This window comes from Nerophis ophidion, linkage group LG18 (genome assembly GCF_033978795.1).
Source record: "Nerophis ophidion isolate RoL-2023_Sa linkage group LG18, RoL_Noph_v1.0, whole genome shotgun sequence".
Classification (NCBI taxonomy): domain Eukaryota; kingdom Metazoa; phylum Chordata; class Actinopteri; order Syngnathiformes; family Syngnathidae; genus Nerophis; species Nerophis ophidion.
The window spans coordinates 41,955,508-41,972,007 of NC_084628.1; the positions used below are offsets into that span (position 1 = coordinate 41,955,508).

The following is a 16,500-nucleotide window of genomic DNA, read 5'->3' on the forward strand; positions in this document are numbered from 1 at the left end:
TATGGCGATCTTTGTCTTTTATGATGTGCATCACAAAGAACGTCTCTGTCTGGTTGGAGAGAGAGGTTGCAGGCGCATTCAGATAGGACAGAACCGTCCGGAACACCAAAAAAAAAAAAAAAAGACGCAGATATACAAACCCCGTTTCCATATGAGTTGGGAAATTGTTAGATGTAAATATAAACAGAATACAATGATTTGCAAACCCATATTCAATTGAATGCACTACAAATAAAAGATATTTGATGTTCAAACTCATAAACTTTATTTTTTTTTTGCAAATAGCATAGAATTTCATGGCTGCAACACATGCCAAAGTAGTTGGGAAAGGGCATGTTCACCACTGTTACATCACCTTCTCTTTTAACAACACTCAATAAACGTTTGGGAACTTTGAAGACCAAATTTTTAAGCTTTTCAGGTGGAATTATTTCCCATTCTTGCTTGATGTACAGCTTAGGTTGTTCAACAGTCTGGGGTCTTGTTGTCTTATTTTATAAATAAATAAATGGGTTGTACTTGTATAGCTCTTTTCTACCTTCAAGGTACTCAAAGCGCTTTGACACTACTTCCACATTTACCCATTCACACACACATTCACACACTGATGGAGGGAGCTGCCATGCAAGGCGCCTACCAGCACCCATCAGGAGCAAGGGTGAAGTGTCTTGCTCAAGACACAACGGACGTGACGAGGTTGGTTCTAGGTGGGATTTGAACCAGTGACCCTCGGGTTGCGCACGGCCACTCTTCCACTGCGCCACGCCGTCCCTTATGCTTCATAATGCTCCACACATTTTCGATGTCTGGACTACAGGCGGGCCAGGAAAGTACTTGCACTCTTTTACTACAAAGCCACGCTGTTGTAACACGTGGCTTGGCGTTGTTTTGCTGAAATAAGCAGGGGCGTCCATGATAACGTTGCTTGGATGACAACATATGTTGTTCCAAAACCTGTATGGACCTTTCAGCATTAATGGTGCCTTCACAGATGTGTAAGTTACCCATGGCTTGGGCACTAATACACCCCCATACCATCACACATGCTGGCTTTTGAACTTTGCGCCTATAACAATCCAGATGGTTATTTTCCTCTTTGTTCCGGAGGACACCACGGCCACAGTTTCCAAATGTAATTTGAAATGTGGACTCGTCAGACCACAGAACACTTTTCCACTTTGCATCAGTCCATCTTAGATGAGCTCGGGCCCAGCGAAGCCGGTCGGCGTTCCTGGGTGTTGTTGATAAATGGCTTTCGCTTTGCATAGTAGCGTTTTAACTCTCACTTACTTACAGTGGTTTTCTGAAGTGTTTCCTGAGCCCATGTGGTGATATCCTTTACACACGGATGTCGGTTTTTGATGCAGTACCGCCTGAGGGCTCAAAGGTCCGTAATATCATCGCTTACGTGCAGTGATTTCTCCAGATTCTCTGAACCTTTTGATGATTTTACAGACCGTCGATGGTAAAATCCCTAAATTTCTTGCAATAGCTCATTGAGAAATGTTGTTCTAAAACTTTTCGACAATTTGCTTACAAATTGGTGACCCCTCGCCCCATCCTTGTTTGTGAATGACTTAGCATTTCATGGAAGCTGCTTTTATACCCAATCATGACGCCCACCTGTTCCCAATTAGCCTGCACACCTCTAGGATGTTCCAAATAAGTGTTTGATGAGCATTGCTCAACTTTATCAGTATTTATTGCCACCTTTTCCCAACTTCTTTGTCACGTGTTGCTGGCATCAAATTCTAAAGTTAATTATTATTTGCAAAAAAAAAAAAAGTTTATGAGTTTGAACATCAAATATGTTGTCTTTGTAGCATATTCAACTGAATATGGCTTGAAAGGGATTTGCAAATCATTGTATTCTGTTTATATTTACATCAAACACAATTTCCCAACTCATATGGAAACGGGGTTTGAACAGGACTATGCAGGATTCTAAAGACCCAAAGTTTTCCTCATGAGGATTGTGCGTATTGTCTGAACGCCGCAGTCAGCTTCTTGCAGCAAACGCTTGTAGTTTGTTTTAAAGAGTGCACGAGTGTCAAGGTCGGTGCTCGACTTCAAGCCACTCATCATCCTTTCCTCCTCCATGCGGCTTTTGTTAGTTATATCCTGTCCCACCAACGCGCCGTTGTCTCAGATTTATCAGCTCCCCCAACCTTCTCCTGGCTTCAAGGTTGCACACGGACTCCCTTCTCCTTTCCTTCTGCTACCATAAAAGGCGTGTCAACTGTAAATTGTCCGGTCTGTTTGTGTGGGTTTTTTTTGTTTTTATTCCCGCGTCGCCGTTTAAATGTTTGACAGTCGCGTCCCCTTTGGGTGGCTTGTTGGCCTCACAACCGTTTCACTGCCTTGCAACGTTCTTCATAACATCCCGTCGATCACAGTGTCGCTAAGGCGTGGACAGGACGGCACAATTTCAGGAGTGATGTTGTTGTTCTGCGGCGACGGACGCAGACGAGTTAACCCGAAGCTGCCACAACTCTGTGACAGACGTACTAAAGTTCTCCGGGTGTTGTTGCCACTATGCAATTTAAGGAGTGTGTAAGATGTAAATATAAACAGAATACAATGATTTACAAATCATTTTCAACCCATATTCAGTTGAATATGCTACAAAGACAACATATTTGATGTTCAAACTCAAACTTTATTTTATTTTTGCAAATAATTACAATTTCATGGCTGCAACACGTGCCAAAGTAGTTGGGAAAGGGCATGTTCACCACTGTGTTACATCACCTTTTCTTTTAACAACACTCGATAAACGTTTGGGAACTGAGGAAACTAATTGTTGAAGCTTTGAAAGTGGAATTCTTTCCCATTCTTGTTTTATGTAGAGCTTCAGTTGTCGTATTTTGCGCTACATAATGCGCCACACATTTTCCATGGGAGACAGGTCTGGACTGCAGGCGGGCCAGGAAAGTACCCTCACTCTTTTTTTTTTTTATTACTAAGCCACGCTGTTGTAACACGTACTGAATGTGGCTTGGCATTGTCTTGCTGAAATAAGCAGGGGCGTCCATGAAAAAGACGGCGCTTAGATGGCAGCATATGTTGTTCCAAAAGCTGTATGTACCTTTCAGCATTAATGGTGCCTTCACAGATGTGTAAGTTACCCATGCATTGGGCACTAATGCACCCCCATACCAACACACATGCTGGCTTTTCAACTTTGCGTCAATAACAGTCTGGATGGTTCGCTTCCCCTTTGGTCCGGATGACACGATGTCAAATATTTCCAAAAACAATTTGAAATGTGGACTCATCAGAACACAGAATACTTTTCCACTTTGCATTAGTCCATCTTAGATGATCTCGAGCCCAGAGAAGCCGGCGTCGTTTCTGGATGTTGTTGATAAATGGCTTTCGCTTTGCATAGTAGAGCTTTAACTTGCACTTACAGACGTATCAACCGACTGTATTTAATGACAGTGGTTTTCTGAAATGTTCCTGAGCCCATGTGGTGATATCCATTAGAGATTGAAGTCTGTTTTTGATGCAGTGCCGTCTGAGGGATGGAACGTCACGGTCATTCAATGTTGGTTTCCGGCCATGCCGCTTACGTGGAGTGATTACTCCAGATTCTCTGAACCTTTTGATGATATTATGGAGCGTAGATGTTGAAATCCCTAAATTTCTTGCAATTGCACTTTGAGAAACGTTGTTCTTAAACTGTTTGACTATTTGCTCACGCAGTTGTGGACAAAGGGGTGTACCTCACCCCATCCTTTCTTGTGAAAGACTGAGCTTTTTTTGGGGAAGCTGTTTTTATACCCAATCATGGCACCCACCTGTTCCCAATTAGCCTGCACACCTGTGGGATGTTCCAAATAAGTGTTTGATGAGCATTCCTCAACTTTATCAGTATTTCCCAACTTCTTTGTCACGTGTTGCTGGCATCAAATTCTAAAGTTAATGATTATTTGCAACCAAAAAAAAACTGTTTATCAGTTTGAACATCAAATATGTTCAAACTGATGAATATGTTTAATCTGATAAACAACCCATATTCAACAGAATATGGGTTGAAAAGGATTAAAGGGATACAAAAATCATGCAATAAAGTTATGACAATAAAATCATACCATATGACGTCATCAAATTAAGAAAAGACATAAAATGCCCTTTCATGGACACATACTCAATATACAATACAACCACACCTCATGTACATCATCACACAAAGACAATACATGCTCTTGTTCACATCTTTCATCATTTGTAAAAACAACCATGATTTTAACACACACACACCTCACAATTTACAACAAAAATACTGTCATGGATAAATATAATACACATTAAGTTGATGTGTCAAACATGTTGTCCACCTTAGTGACCGTGTGAGCAGCTTTGATTGCTCCAAAGCCACTTTTTAACTTCCATTGTAAATGAAGAGTAAACTGTTAAACTTTTCAAGTTTGTTGCGAGGTCCTTCCATTCCTTTATGGCTTTATATGAAAAGGCTGATTTTGCAAAATATGTTTTACATCTGGGTACACTATCTTTTGGTGGAAGCTTGTGTGTCTCTAGTTGTCACAGCAGATTTAAACTGGACAAAGTGCTTGAAGGGGAACATTATCACAATTTCAAAAGGGTTAAAAACAATAAAAATCAGTTCCCAGTGGCTTATCGTATTTTTGGAAGTTTTTTTCAAAATTTTACCGGTCTCGGAATATCCCTAAATAAAGCTTTAAAGTGCCTTATTTTTCGACTCTCTGCAAAGACACTGGCTATTTCCCTGTGACGTCACACAGTGCTGCCAATGTAAACAAACAATGGGAATACCACAGCAAGATATAGCGACATTAGCTCGGATTCAAACTCGGATTTCAGCGGCTTAAGCGATTCAACAGATTACGCATGTATTGAAACAGATGGTTGGAGTATGAAAGTATTGAAGAAGAAACTGAAGCTATTGAGCGAATAGCTATTGACGCTATTCATAGCCATAGCATGGCCGAATAGCTGCGTTAGCATCGCCGGTAAAATGTGCGGACCAAACGATCAGGACTTTCGCATCTTTTGACACTGAAGCAACTTAAATCCGTCGATTGGTAAGTGTTTGTTTCGCATTAAATGCGGGTGGAAGGAAACGTAATATAGTTGCAAATGCATCTGCAGGTTATCCATACATCTCTGTGCCATGTCTGCTTTAGCACCGCCGGTAAATAGCATGTTAGCATCGATTAGCGTAGCATGTTAGCATCGATTAGCTGGCAGTCAACATCAACAAAACTCACCTTTGTGATTTCGTTGACTTTATAGTTGCAAATGCATCTGCAGGTTATCCATACATCTCTGTGCCATGTCTGCCTTAGCATCACCGGTCAAATGTGGAGACACTCTGGCACATTCAATGGGGGTCTGGCAGCAGACACTTTGGCATCTTGGGGCCAGTGGTGCAACTTGAATCCCTCCCTGTTAGTGTTGTTACACCCTCCGACAACACACCCACGAGGCATGATGTCTCCAAGGTTCCAAAAATTAGTCGAAAAACGGAAAATAACAGAGCTGAGACCCGGTGTTTGTAATGTGTTTAAAATGAAAATGGCGGGTGTGTTACCTCGGCGACGTCACATTCTGACGTCATCGCCTCCAGCGCGGTAAACAGAAAGGCGTTTAATTCGCCAAAATTCACCCATTTAGAGTTCGGAAATCGGTTAAAAAAATAGATGGTCTTTTTTCTGCACCATCAAGGTATATATTGACGCTTACATAAGTTTGCTGATAATGTTCCCCTTTAAGTGGCGCTGGTGCAGTGTTCATTAGCATTCGATGGGCCATTCGTATTGAAGCTATCCATCCATCCATCATCTTCCGCTTAGCCGAGGTCGGGTCGCGGGGGCAACAGCCTAAGCAGGAAAACCCAGACTTCCCTCTCCCCAGCCACTTTGTCTAGCTCTTCCCGGGGGATCCCGAGGCGTTCCCAGGCCAGCCGGGAGACATAGTCTTCCCAACGTGTCCTGGGTCTTCCCCGTGGCCTCCTACCGGTTGGACGTGCCCTAAACACCTCCCTAGGGAGGCGTTCGGGTGGCATCCTGACCAGATGCCCGAACCACCTCATCTGGCTCCTCTCCATGTGGAGGAGCAGCGGCTTTACTTTGAGTTCCTCCCGGATGGCAGAGCTTTTCACCCTATCTCTAAGGGAGAGAAGGAAACTCATTTCCGTGATCTTATCCTTTCGGTCATGACCCAAAGCTCATGACCATAGGTGAGGATGGGAACGTAGATCGACCGGTAAATTGAGAGCTTTGCCTTCCGGCTCAGCTCCTTCTTCACCACAACGGATTGGTACAACGTCCGCATTACTGAAGACGCCGCACTGATCCGCCTGTCAATCTCACCATCCACTCGTGAACAAGACTCCTAGGTACATGAACTCCTCCACTTGGGGCAGGGTCTCCTCCCCAACCCGGAGATGGCATTCCACCCTTTTCCGGGCGAGAACCATGGACTCGGACTTGGAGGTGCTGATTCTCATTCCGGTCGCTTCGCCGATCCAGCGAGAGCTGAAGATCCCGGCCAGATGAAGCCATCAGGACCACAACATCTGCAAAAAGCAGAGACCTAATCCTGCGGTCACCAAACCGGAACGCCTTGACTGCGCCTAATCTTTGCTAAGTTTAACAATCTATATTTTTGGAGAAGTAAACAGTGATGGTGATGTTGTGGTTTTCGGTCAAGAATTTTGAGCGATTGTGCAAACTTTCCAATGGCCTCAGAGTCACTTTGTCAGTCCGTCTTGATTGTTCTCCTCGAGAAGATCCTCACATTCTCTGCAAAAGACAATGACCACTTTTGCAATAACGACCCGTTCGCTAAAAAAAAAAACAAGACACCCACGTCTTCCAAGCTCATGTGCGTTGTCGAAAATGCTTGCCAACCTCATTCCAGGACTTGCCTTGTTGTCGTTGGCAGAAGTGGAAGAGATTAGTGTTGTATTGATATTCAGTAATGCAGCAATTAAGCCGGAGATAATATGCCTGAGTGAGACACGTCTGAGTGCGAGCGGCCGTGCAGATGGTGTTGGCAAAGAGCCCGCCGTGGTAATGAGGGAAGGTCGAGTGTTGCCGTGGGTTGCTGACTTCACGTTTACAAGGCCATTGTTGTTCTTTGCCAATGAGCCGCACCCTTAAGTACTTTTATAAATGACGCGTAACACAAGTGGTTATTTCAAGCCGGACGTGTGAAAATGCTACGGATTTCATAGTTGGTGTTAGTTACCCGTACTCCATCACTTTTGTACAGTTTGTCATCTTATTGTTCGTTTTTCTATCGCTAAAATTCGTTCCATTTTGTCCTACTAGCTGAGATGATTACTCACGCGTTCGTTACATAGTGTATATCAGTGATGTGCGGCGAGGTTCATGGCTGGTGAGGCACTGACTTCATCACCATCAGGTTTACCCATCCATTATTTGTTAAATGAAAACTTATGAAAATTTCAAGATATTGTTTATTATAAAATAACACAGATAATGTTCAAAGCCCGGAAAAGGGTGGAGTGCCATCTCCGGGTTGGGGAGGAGACCCTGCCCCAAATGGAGGAGTTCAGCGGAGAAGGAGCTGAAAAGCAATCCGAGCTGCAGAAAAGCTATAAAGAGTCAAACCTATGCTCAAAACGTGTCCTTCCTGGGTGGTCCACTGAACCAGAGCGACGACGGCAAGAGTCTGTCACAGCTGGTTTTCACCACTGTGCAAATCTGTTGGTTCAATTTAAAATCACTATCAACACGATTCGCAGCCGAGTGTGAAGCGACCGGAATGAGAATCAGCACCTCCAAGTCAGAGTCCATGGTTCTCGCCCAGAAAAGGGTGGAATGCCATCTCCGGGTTGGGGAGGAGACCCTGCCCCAAGTGGAGGAGTTCAAGTACCTAGGAGTCTTGTTCAAGAGTGGATGGTGAGATCGACAGGCGGATCGGTGCGGCGTCTTCAGTAATGCGGACGTTGTACCGATCCGTTGTGGTGAAGAAGGAGCTGAGCCGGAAGGCAAAGCTCTCAATTTACCGGTCGATCTACGTTCCCATCCTCACCTATGGTCATGAGCTTTGGGTCATGACCGAAAGGATAAGATCACGGGTACAAGCGGCCAAAATGAGTTTGGGTCTCTCCCTTAGAGATAGGGTGAGAAGCTCTGCCATCCGGGAGGAACTCAAAGTAAAGCCGCTGCTCCTTCACATCGAGAGGAGCCAGATCTGGTCAGGATGCCACCCGAACGCCTCCCTAGCGAGGTGTTTAGGGCACGTCCAACCGGTAGGAGGCCGCGGGGAAGACCCAGGACACGTTGGGAAGACTATGTCTCCCGGCTGGCCTGGGAACGCCTCGGGATCCCCCGGGAAGAGCTAGACGAAGTGGCTGGAGATAGGGAAGTCTAGGCTTCCCTGCTTAGGTTGTTGCCCCCGCGACCCGACCTCGGATAAGCGGAAGATGATGGATGGATGCTGAAAGCAAAAAGAAATACTCTTCCGGAAGGAATTCAAAAATACTTCTCTCTACAGACCAGCAAATACAATCTAAGAGATGAATCTAAGTTTATTTGACCAAAAGCAAGATTAGTTGTTAAACGTAGATGTTTGTCTGTTCTCGGTGTTCATTTGTGGAGTTCTGTTGGTAAAGAAATAAAAATGAGTGACTCAGTATTTAAGTTCAAAAAGAACATGTCACAAATGGGGTGGTATAGCTCGGTTGGCAGAGCGGCCGTGCCAGCAACTTGAGGGTTGCAGGTTCGATCCCCGCTTCCGCCATCCTAGTCACTGCCGTTGTGCCCTTGGGCAAGACGCTTTACCCACCTGCTCCCAGTGCCACCCACACTGGTTTAAATGTAAAAATTAGATATTGGGTTTCACTATGTAAAGCGCTTTGAGTCATGAGAGAAAAAGCGCTATATAAATATAATTCACTTCACTTCAATGTATTTTAAAAAGTTTTGTGAACTAGAAATTTACGTTTGTTTGGTTAAATGTTGTATTTAGAAGGTATGTATGTTTATTTACAAAAAAAGTGCATGTGTGTAAGTACATATTTTTGTATTTGTTAAAGGGCAACTTAAATGCTGAATGACTATATTTCTTTTTGTAATACAAAATTATTAGAAAAGGTAACTTAATTGAATGTAAACATTTTCATGTTGGGCATATAAGCTTTTTTGCTTCTGCCTGTTTCAGTATTTTTGAATCGTGATCCATGTTTGAATATGTTTTTGTTGGACTGAAAATAAACTGAACTGAACTGAAGATTTATAAACATTTGAACCCTAAAAAGTATCTTATTCACCATTTGATTGACAGCAGTTAACGGGTTATGTTTAAAAGCTCATACCAACATTCTTGTGTAGCACACAAAAAAGCACATTTAATAAACAAAACATTATTATGTTCTTACCTTCACTTATAAATGAAGTCCATGCGCCGCTCCTTCTGAACAAAAGCATCGATAACTTGTTTATAGAAGTCTTCCTTATCTTTCTTCAGTTTTTAAAAGTCTCTCTGTCTCGATGGAGATCACTGTCTGAAGCAAACCTTCTAGCTCCGGCGTTAGTCTTCCTCTAATTATTACCTACTGCTTCGATTGAAAGTCCAGTTTAGAAAACGGTTTTATTTTAGATATGTAATCCTCCATGTTAAAAGTCCAGGGGAGAGGAAAAAATAAACGATCGCTGCACTTGACTTGCTAACTGTAGCTTGTTGATCCCTGGGATCACTAGCGCCCTCTACCACCATGAGGCAGGAGAACAGGTGCCTCACACAGTGCGTTTTCACAGACGTTTTATGATTGCCCAGCACAAGAAGTATGTTACACACATATAGTTGTTGACAAAATACACTGCTAACTAAACTATGGAAATGTGTAATATAATTCATATAGCAATACGGTCTCACTGCACAGCAGTTAGCCGAGTCATTGCGCAATCCATGGTGAGGCTCAACTGGCTGCTGCCTCACCGCAAGTCTCTTCTCAGTATTTGACCGGAAAATGTGAAAATTCAGCGATTTTGAATAAACATAATCCAAAACTGGTGAAGTTAAATGGAAAATAACTTTATAAAGAATAACCACTGGATATATATATTTTAATTATTTTTTTTTCTTTTTACATTTTTTTTTCTTTCCATGTCACTGCCTCACCTGACTGCACGTCACTGCTGTGTATATACCTTTATTTGTGTGTATATATATATATATATATATATATATATATATATATAAATGTATGTATGTATGTATATGTATGTATATATATATGTATGTATGTATATATGTATGTATATATATATATATGTATGTATGTATATATATATATATGTGTATGTATGTATGTATTTATATATATATGTGTATGTATGTATATATATGTGTATGTATGTATATATATATATATGTGTATGTATGTATGTATACATATATATGTATATATATGTACATATATGTATGTATATATATATATATGTACGTATATGTATGTATATGTATATATGTGTATATATATATATATATAGACATATATATATAGACATATATATATATATATATATATATATATATATATATATATATATATATATATATATATATTAGAGATGCGTGGATGGGCAATTATATCATCCGCAACCGCATCACCAAAGTCGTCATCCACCCGCCGCCCACCCGAACCAACATTTTATCAGAACCGCAACCGCCCGCCACCCGCTTGTTGAAATACATCAGCGGTCGGCCACCTTTACCACTCAAAGAGCTATTAAAACCCGATTCACAGAGTAAAGAAGACAATGGGAACCGCTAACGTTCTCGCGAATATCCAATGGTGTTCATCCTGATGACAAGAATAAGCCATGGCCTTTGACACCTTCAACAACATTTACGAACCGATTATTAGTCTAGCAACATGTTGTATGCAGCTTCGGCAATCACACGTAGAGGATTGAAAGGCGTACTGGGTGATAGAGTACACTGATGGTTGTGATATAAACAATTTTAACACTCTTACTAATATGCGCTACACTGTGAAGCCACACCAAACAAGAATGACAAACACATTTCGGGAGAACATCCTCACAGTAACACAACATAAACGCAACACAACAAATACCCAGAATTCTTTGCATCCGTGACCATTCCTGAATATTTTTACCACCATACTATACCAGTACCGGTATACCGTACAACCCTAAACCCAACCATACAAACATTTCTACCAGCCTCTTAGAAACACAATGTTTACTTTGTCTTTTCCCTGCTGGAAAACATCCACAGCTTTTAAAGATCATGTTGATGTAAAGCCAATTACCTCAAGGTGACACTTTTTGTTAACGATGGCCAAATAGCCTGACCAGGGGGGACCACGCCCGGCGGACATCTTGCTAGCCAATAAACACCTGAGAAACTTGCAGTGTCCATGTAACCGCGTGTAAACTAACCACAACAACTCAACTATATGTTCTGAGTTCTACCTTTTTTTTCAAGGGGGGGGGGGGCTTTTTGTCACCACCGCGCTGCCTGAGGTGGCCTCATGCTTTAATCTCGCTCTGGCCCAAACGCTATTAAATCACCGCAATGCAACTTTGCCGTCTTGCTGTGCAACTCTTCCCCTTCTTCTCCTTTCCCGTCCTTCCAACCATCCATCTTCTGCTTTTCTTAACTTTTATGTGTGGTTTTACAGTTTTGGGGGAGGAGGCTCCTGTACGGCCGTAGCAGTCATCTTTTTTTTTGTCTACTTCCACTCCGACTAATCTTTAAAGATGATTGTAGCTTCAATCATAGAGCTGAATACTCATGGATTCTTTAGTATCAGCAGGAATAATACAAACCCGGTTTCCATATGAGTTGGGGAATTGTGTCAGATGTAAATATAAACGGAATACAATGATTTGAAAATCTTTTTCAACCCATATTCAATTGAAAGCACTACAAAGACAACATTTTTGATGTTCAAACTCACGGGCAAATAATAACCTCCCAGGGTGAACGCTCTAACCACAAGGCCACTGAGCTGGTATCGGGACAACCCTTAGGGCAAAAAAAAAATAGTTTCTCAAGCTTAATGTTTAACCGTGATCGCAAAAACCGAATCCTACGAAAACCAAGTAGTAGTTGAAATAACCTTGGCTCCGTTGCAGAGTTTGACTCGGCCGGGGTTTGAACTCACAACCTCCCAGGGTGAACAATCTAACCACAAGGCCACTGAGCTGGTATCGGGACAACCCTTAGGGCAAAAAAAACTAGTTTCTCAAGCGTAATGTTTAACTGTGATCGCAAAAACCGAATCCTACGAAAACCCAGTAGTAGTTGAAACAACCTTGGCTCTGTTGCAGACTTTGACTCGGCCAGGGTTTGAACTCAAAACCTCCCAGGGTGAACGCTCTAACCACATGGCCACTGAGCTGGTATCGGGACAACCCTAGGGCAAAAAAAAACTAGTTTCTCAGGCGTAATGTTTAACCGGGATCGCAAAAACCGAATCCTACGAAAACCCACTAATAGTTGAAATAACCTTGGCTCCGTTGCAGACTTTGACTCGGCCGGGGTTTGAACTCACAACCTCCCAGGGTGAACGCTCTAACCACAAGGCCACTGAGCTGGTATCGGGACAACCCCTAGGGCAAAAAAAAACTAGTTTCTCAGGCGTAATGTTTAACCGTGATCGCAAAAACCGAATCCTACGAAAACCCAGTAGTAGTTGAAATAACCTTTGCTCTGTTGCAGACTTTGACTCGGCCGGGGTTTGAACTCACAACCTCCCAGGGTTAACGCTCTAACCACAAGGCCACTGAGCTGGTATCGGGACAACCCTTAGGGCAAAAAAAAAATAGTTTCTCAAGCTTAATGTTTAACCGTGATCGCAAAAACCGAATCCTACGAAAACCAAGTAGTAGTTGAAATAACCTTGGCTCCGTTGCAGAGTTTGACTCGGCCGGGGTTTGAACTCACAACCTCCCAGGGTGAACAATCTAACCACAAGGCCACTGAGCTGGTATCGGGACAACCCTTAGGGCAAAAAAAACTAGTTTCTCAAGCGTAATGTTTAACTGTGATCGCAAAAACCGAATCCTACGAAAACCCAGTAGTAGTTGAAACAACCTTGGCTCTGTTGCAGACTTTGACTCGGCCAGGGTTTGAACTCAAAACCTCCCAGGGTGAACGCTCTAACCACATGGCCACTGAGCTGGTATCGGGACAACCCTAGGGCAAAAAAAAACTAGTTTCTCAGGCGTAATGTTTAACCGGGATCGCAAAAACCGAATCCTACGAAAACCCACTAGTAGTTGAAATAACCTTGGCTCCGTTGCAGACTTTGACTCGGCCGGGGTTTGAACTCACAACCTCCCAGGGTGAACGCTCTAACCACAAGGCCACTGAGCTGGTATCGGGACAACCCTAGGGCAAAAAAAAAAAATAGTTTCTCAGGCGTAATGTTTAACCGTGATTGCAAAAACCGAATCCTACGAAAACCAAGTAGTAGTTGAAATAACCTTGGCTCCGTTGCAGACTTTGACCCACTTGTCATCTACCCTGACCTTTACATGATGTGGTGATGGCTATCCATCAACGTGCAGCGAGGGGAAACGAGTCGAGCCCGCAAAGAGTCATGGGTAGACATGTGACGAGGCAGAAACGAGGGGAGCGTGGCAGGCCAGAGCGGCGGAAAGATGGAGAGGTCTGGGGTTAGGAAGACGGATGTCTGCGGGACATAACAGAAAGAGGCCGTTAAGACAAAGCCCGAGAAGGGATGAGGAGATTGTTGTTTTAAGGAGATTAACTTTCAGATAAAAGCCATCAGACAGCGAGCAGGCGGGGAGGAAGTCACAGCTTTATGGTCCAGGAGAGTAAATGTGTGTGGGAAGTAAGCACCGACGCCAACATTGATTGCCGGAGCTCAGTCAGTCTGATTGAAGGCTTTAGCGTTTAAAGAGTTGACTGTGTCTCGGGCGATATAATAAAGGCATGCGACACACCGCAGCCATTCCTTACGGGACACTTTGGGGGGCATGTCTGGATTCGAACTAAACCGATAAATACAAGTAAATAGTGCAGCTTGAAGACGATAAAACTCACTCTGGAAAGTTTCGGCAATGACGACCACAGGTTGGCGTCTGTAGGATCAGTGTCAGAGCTTGGTCCGCATTGCCCGCAGTAAGTCGGACACGTTTCCAGTGAGGGTTGGACTCCGCCAAGGCTGTCCTTTGTCACCCGTTCTGTTCCTAACTTTTATGGACAGCATATATAGGGGAAGTCAGGGCTTTGAGGGGATCCGGTTTGGTGGCTGCAGGATTAGGTCTCTGCTTTTTGCAGATGATGTGGTCCTGATGGCTTCAGAATCTTCAGCTCTCACTGGATCGGTTCGCAGCCGACTGTGAAGCAAACTGGGATGAGAATCAGCACCTTCTAGTCCGAGTCCGTGGTTCTCGCCCGGAAAAGGGTGGAGTGCCATTTCCGAGTTACGGGAGTAGACCCTGCCCTAAGTGGAGGAGTTTAAGTACCTCGCAGTCTTGCTCACGAGTGAGGGAAGAATGGATCAGTGAGATCGACAGGCGGATCTGTGCAGCGTCTTCCGTAATGCGGACGCTGTATCGATCCGTTGTGGTGAAGAAGGAGCTGAGCTGGAAGGCCAAGCTCTAAATTTACTAGTCGATCTACGTTCCCATCCTCACCTATGGTCTTGAGCTTTGGGTTATGACCGAAAGGACAAGATCACGGGCCAAAATGAGGGTCCTCCGACTCTGCCCTCCTGGAGGAACTCAAAGTAAAGCTGCTGCTCCTCCACATGGAGAGGAGCCAGATGAGGTGGTTCGGGCATCGTGTCAGGATGCCACCCGGACGCTTCCTTAGGATGGTGTTTAGGCCACGTCCGACCGGTAGGGAAGACTATGTCTCCCGGCTGGCCTGGGAACGCCTCGGAATCCCCCGGGAAGAGCTGGACAAAGTGGCTGGGGAGAGGGCTTCCCTGCTTAGGCTGCTGACCCCGCGACCGGACCTCAGATAAGCGGAAAAAGATGGATGGATTGACAAACAGGACCTTCTCTGTAAATGTTGCCGGTTCTGAATCCTCTGTTGCTCCCTTGACGCTCAGTTTTAGGACCACTGCTGTTTTTTGTTTATTTACTTCACTTGAGTTCAATGCTAAGAAAGCACGATATTTAGTTTCATTGTTATGCTGATGACACACATATTTATTTTCCGTTAAAGAGAAATCATGCCTCTTCAATGCAGCCACGACTTGCTTGTCTTGATGATATCAAGGCCTGGATGACCCTACATTTCTTAAATTTCAATGAAAAGAAGACTGTAGTAAACGTGTTTGGACCTAGTAATACCCCCCCGACTTTGGCCCCTTGGCTTTGTACGTTAAGCCCGTGGTCACCAACTTATGCTTATCGTGTTGATAGTGATTTTAAATTGGACCAACAGATTTGCACAGTGGTGAAAACCAGCTGTGACAGACTCTTGCCGTCGTCGCTCGGGTTCAGTGGACCACCCAGGAAGGACATGTTTTGAGCATAGGTTTGAGTCTTTATTTTGCAATAAAGCTTTTCTGCAGCTTGGATCGCTTTTCAGCTCCTTCTCCGCTGCTCGCTCCTCTATCGCTTTCCAGCCGGCCGCGTCGTCGTCTTTCGTGTGCTGTTCTCTGTTGCTCTTGCTTCTCATGTGCTGCAACTTCTGCGGACACTCCACCTCCTTCCTTGATCTTTTCTCCTTCTTCCCTTTTATACTGTGCCAGGACATCAGTCAATCGTGTGCCGGTGCGTGATCCACGCACCTGAATCTCCGCCTTCTTAGGGCAGGGTTCCAGCGTGCCCTGCCCCGTCGTCGGCCCGTCGGCTCCTCCTCTCCACACCCGCTTTTTTCATTCAGAATAGAAGAGAATGCCTTTTATTGTTTCTATTCACCGGTCCAAGTATCAGAGCTGCAGTGGTCCCCAGAGGCGTGATGCGCAGGCCCACTTTGTAGACATGCCCTGGCATCCCCCCACCACTGCCCCACTGCTTTGTGGGGGAGTCTGGGAAGAAGAAAAGCCAAGGGAGCACACCCTGGGAGAAAAGCAGGTGCTTGTAGGCGCACGATTGGCAGTCCTCCAACAGACCGGAGCTTTGGCAGCCACCTAAGGCTGTGAGGGTGTCCCTTGCCACCGGATCCAGCTCCCCAAAGCGAAGAAGTGACGTTGGAGTCTGAGCTTTTCCCTCGTCGAAAAAGACCTCAACGGCAAAGATGGTTGCATAGAACCTCCACGACGGTCACAAAGGCGGCAGCAAAGATGGGCCCCCAATTATCTAAGTCTCCGTGCCATTGGACCCTGGCATTCTCTTTGCCAAGGACAGTGTAGTGGCTGTTTGTGCACCAGTCTCCCCACTTTAAAAGATTCCACGCACAGGCGTTCTCCTGAAGTCAATCCCACCAACAGGGGGACGATCGTACTCCTTGGGAGTGATCGGCGACGACGACACAGGTGCAATGAGATTAAAAGCAACTCCAGTATCTGTGCGACGGTCTATA

The 16,500-nt window shown here is 44.4% G+C and overlaps 1 protein-coding gene across 1 annotated transcript in view; it reads left to right on the forward strand.

The window, feature by feature from the left end:
• The window catches only part of schip1 (schwannomin interacting protein 1), an 845,783-nt gene that overhangs the window by 121,404 nt on the left and 707,879 nt on the right, over window positions 1-16,500 (forward strand). The gene's annotated exons all lie outside the window — the stretch shown is intronic.